Below are 5,119 nucleotides of genomic sequence, written 5' to 3'. Positions count from 1 at the left end.
AATGGACCTTGAGAGCCCTTGAACTATTTTGCTCCCCCTCCCTGCTCCCCACAAGGAATTGGAGAATTAGAAGCCTTTTGGACATGGTGGATAACTCTGCTTCAGCGAAAACGCTTGAATCCTTAAGCTAGAGCCGCTTCTGGCTACAGATTCCTAGGACTTAAATGTGGCCTTGGTCTCTGCCCTCCCTGGAGACCTGTTTCTCAGCTGCAGATAAGGAAAAAGGTGATTTTCCTGGATTTTTTCCAGAGGCCTCCACCCCACAGAAGAGTTGTTTTTCTCCGAGGAGGTGAGCTGAGGAATAACAGACATGAGACCGAGGAGGCTCTATTCAAATGCCCATCCCCATTAGGGAGGACTAAATGCTCCATTGTGGGGATGCTGGGAATGACCATTTGCCTCATCGCCTTTTGCAGTCCAACAGAACTGCTTCCAGCACCACAGACACACTCTTCAAATTCCCACTCCTAGGCTCTCTCCACCTCAAATGCAGTCCTCTCTCAGCCATTTCTATTTGTCAGATCTGGGTCACTAGAATTCCAAGAAGACCTCCAGGATTTCCTCCGGTCTGAAGGGACCCGCCCCCTCTTCTAAATTACCATAGCAACTTGTGCCATTTGCCCTATTCTTTTCCTTTATAATATAGCTATTTGTTAACAGACCGCCCCTACAAAATTGTGAGGTCCCTGAGGGGAAAGGCTATATCTTGTCTTTTTATACCCTGTACCGATGACCTAGTAGGCACTCAATAAATAGTAATAATAATGTCTTACATTTGGATGGTGCCTACAGTTTACAAAGCACGCTTACATCCGTTTTCCCATTTAATCCTCAGGACAGCCCTATGAGGCAAGTGTTCCCATCCCTATTCTACAGATGAGCAACAGAATCAGAGAAGTAAAACGACTTTCCGAGGTCGCACAGCTAGGCAGAGGCAGAGATGGGTCTGAATGCAAGTTTTCTGACCCCAAATTCTGTGTTTAACTTCATATAGCTGAGCTGTTGGCTGGAAATTGCTTCGTGGAGACTGAAGGCGAGACTCATGGCGGCGACTAGGGAAAAAAAAGTTCTAAAGGTCACATTCCTCTTGTTTCATTTCTGCTACCTTCTCTTCTCAGTCCCATGTTTCCAAAGAGGATTGCAGAATGCAATCTTATTTTGTTTAAGAATGTCCTGGTGTGAGATGTCTTTGTGGATAAGAAGGGGAAATGTGGGGTGAAGACAGGACAGTAAGGTGTATTCACAGCCGGTGACTAATGGATCTTTGTCAGCCTGGAGGGAGGTCCCTGGCCTGTCCAATAATTTAATTAACAACTTGGATCAGGACATTGATGGCATGCTGATCAAATTTGTAAATGACATGAAGCTGGATTCTGGACGATCCCGGGACGCCATAATGAACCAGGCAAATGAAAGGTAAACTTTCATAGTCTACTTTGTCAAAAACAATGCTTAAGTACAAGGTAGGGGCAACATGACTTAATAATAATCTGTGTGAAAAGGTTTCAGGAGTTTGGGGTGCCTGTAAGCTCATTATTTTTTGACACTTGCTACTCCAAATGTTAATACACTGGGCGCCAGGATGCAGGAGATCACAGCTGTGCTTTCTTATCTGTTCTAGACCACTGTGGAAGGTTGTCTTCAGCCTCAGACGCTACCCGGGAACAGAGGCACTAGCAACCCGGAACATACATACGCAAGGGAGAGAGACCAGGAGCGTGGGAGGATTTAAAATCATCATATATGAACCACCGCAGCTGCTTAACCTGGAGAAGAGATCGCCAGGATGATGGCGGTGGTTCAGGAACTCGGTTTCAAATATTGGAAAGTCCATAATATAGAAGAGGGATTTGCCTTGTTGTGCTTTGTAAGGGGGTGCCATCAGGAGCAAAAGGGAGCATGTTACGGGAAAACGTATTTTGACTCAACCCAAGGAAGAACTTTATAATAGTTCAGAATCGCCAAATATTGTGCAATGGTCTGTTTTGAAAGAACAAGATTTTCACATCACTGGAGGTATTTAAGCAGAGGCAAGATAACAATTTGGCAAGGAGGTTGCAGAAGGGAATCAAGCATCAGATCATAAGAAAGGAGAATTAGGCAACCATTACGGCTGCTTTTGACACTGTAATTTTGAGATGGGGGGTGCTGGAGGTGAAAATAGTTTTAGCCTTCAGAGTAGGTACCTCTTAACCTGTTATTATCTCTGCTTCTAGTTTCTCCTCCTCCAGCCTGCCCCGCACCTAGGCTCCAGAAATATGTCCCTGAATACTTTACCATGAGACCTTCCAGCTCAAGTATCGTAGAATCTCAGTAATCCTAGTCATCTGGTTTGGTCCTTTATCAGATGTTTCCATTGCCTTTGCATCATCCATATGGAGTGGTTGTCCAGTCACTATCTGATTATCTCTGGAGAAGCCTACCTTTTGGGACAGTCCATTCTAATTCCAGAGATTACTACTAATCATTAAAAAGTTCTTCCTAAAAATATCAATGTGCTTATATTAGGATGTTGAGGTTAGGGTCTTTTTCCTGCTCCATTTTTAAAACTGTTGGTAATAAATTCTACAAGGACCTCAAGAGGCTGGAATCATAAGCTGGAACTTTTTTTTTTATTATAAAAAAGAAAGAAAATAAGAATCTTTCTTATGTCAAACTAAAATCTGCTTTCCCCCTGACTTTCACCCATTAGATCTCAGACCCTTTGGAGTCATACATAGAAAAAAATCAGCAGCTTCCTCTTCCCCTTGAGCCCAGCAATGATTTGCTGACAGTGGACAAATCTCTCTCTGGATTTGCCAGTTCCCTCACTGCTCTCACCAGTTTTTCTCTGAGTATACTTTTGTTGACATCTTCCTTGAGGTGTGATGCCTGCACTGAACAGAGCAGTGCAGAGTAGCACAAGATGATCACCTCCTTTATTCTGGACGTTATACCCTCATTAATACAACTGAAGGTCACAGTACTTTTTGTAACAACCAAACTGTGCTTTTGACTCCTGGCTCATGATGAGCTCTCATTTACTCTGAAATCCTTCAAGCCACCTCTCTCACGTCCTACATTTGCAGTGCTAAATTTGGAAGTTCAAATAAGTGACTTTATATGTGTCCCTAGTAATTTTCATTTTACTATAGTGAGTCCATTACACCAGCCTCTTGACATCTCTATGAATTTTGATTCTGTCATCTCTCCTTTTGGCCCTCTCTTTCCCTGCTATATGTAATTTTCAAATTTGATCTGGTGACATGGAAACAGAACCCTTTTGCATGTAATCATTCGACTGGGTAATAACCCACCTAGGTTTATCTTTACCCACTCCACATTTCTCCATATTGTCCCAAGGGTATCACAAGAGGACATTTTGTTGCACTCCAGATACATTGTAGGTATAGGATTCTCCCCATCTACCCATCCAGGCACCCTGCCGAAGGAAATGAGCTGAGTGGGGAATTATTTGTTTGTTCTGCCTCCAGGCAGGGGCTGAGCAATCTTCACTTCCTTTTGTAAGTGCCCGCCAACCATTCTTTTAATCATTTGTTCTAGAATCTTGCCCTCAATCAATACTAAATGTATTGATCTGTAACTTGTGGGATTGATCTCTTCCCATTTCTAAGAGTGTGGAGTCACGTTTGCCCATCTCTAAGCTGCCGTGTGCATCTTCTTTGCTCTCCGTGGGGTTTTCAAACTTGAGGTGCAAGCCCTTGCAATGCCCTGGGTTGTTATTGACCCACACTCTACGAGATGGAGTTATTTAGAGCTGCGAAAGGCTCTCTTGGCCTAGACTGCCTTGAGGAGTCTCTGTGGTGCTGCTTTGTCCTTTCCACTCTGAAAATCCTTCTCCTTGCAGAAGAGAAGGAACAATAGAGGAAATGAGGGGATTCTGTTTTCTTTCTCTAAAGCCATTAGCAAAAGAAAGAGTCGAGGTGTCCTATCACAGGTCCTATCACATCTGCCATGACCTGCCTTTCCCACCTGATTCCTCACCCTTTAACTTGAACCCTCTGATTCGGTCAAGCCAGTCCCCTCACTGCTCCTCAAGAGTGCCTAGACCTTCTCATCTTCCAAGCTCAGGCTGAGGCTTTTCTCTCAATTGGGAGTGCCCAGTCTTTCAGCCACTCACTCAAATGCCACTGGAGCAATTTCTCCAGCTACTTTAACTGTCACCATATAACTGAAGTCACCTGCTAGACTCTGCACTTCATTTTATCATAGTTCAGTTTTGTATTCCATTTTTAAACAGTGTTTGTTTATTTATTTTCAGAGAGAGACACACACAGAGAGAGAGAGAGAGAGAGAGAGAGAGAGAGAGAATCCCAAGCAGGCTCAGCGCTGTCAGTGCAGAGCTCGCTCTCTGGAACCGCGAGATCACGACCTGAACCGAAATCAAGAGTCAGATGCTTAACCAACTGAGCCACTCAGGCGCCTCTTGGTTTTGTATTCCTGACAGTATGCACCCCCAAAGGGGATGCCTTCTGTCCCTCATAGTATAGAAGCGAGCATAGGGCCAGGCCTACAGTCCTGATCATCATTCTTGCTTCCTATGGAGACTTCCACAGTGACCAGCCTCTGGCCCTTCAAAGCACCACAAGCTAAGATCCCAAAATAGCTGTGTCCTGCTCCCCGAAGGACCAATATGGAAACCACATAAGTCTAGGGATGCAGGCTGGGCCCGGTCTAGGCACTAATGATTTTTGGGTTGTGAAATGAAATCCAAGTATATCCTTAGTACCCCTGGAAACAAGGAGCTGGGCTTTTTAGCTGGGGCTCAGGGCTGCTAGTCAGTAATGGGACTGAGAACACTTGAGCTAGCTAGGCACAGCACTGACTGCCAATTACATTGAAACCTTGGCTGTCTTGAAGTCTACCTCTTTAAAAGTTGTGAAAGACTGACTATAATGTCTTATTGATGTGTCCCAAACATGATTGGATCTGGGCTTGCTATAGCACCATGAGTTCTTAAGGGAGAGGCAATGTTTAAATCCTCCCCAAATCGAGAGCCTCCTAATTTGGACGTACACACACACACACACACACACACACACACACACACACAAAGAGGAGGCCCAGTTTGGTAATACCTGAGATGGAGCAGTCACAGGATCATAACAAGGACTCTGAA

Source organism: Suricata suricatta, chromosome X (genome assembly GCF_006229205.1).
Source record: "Suricata suricatta isolate VVHF042 chromosome X, meerkat_22Aug2017_6uvM2_HiC, whole genome shotgun sequence".
NCBI classification, from domain to species: Eukaryota; Metazoa; Chordata; class Mammalia; order Carnivora; family Herpestidae; genus Suricata; species Suricata suricatta.
This window is presented reverse-complemented; position numbering follows the sequence as displayed.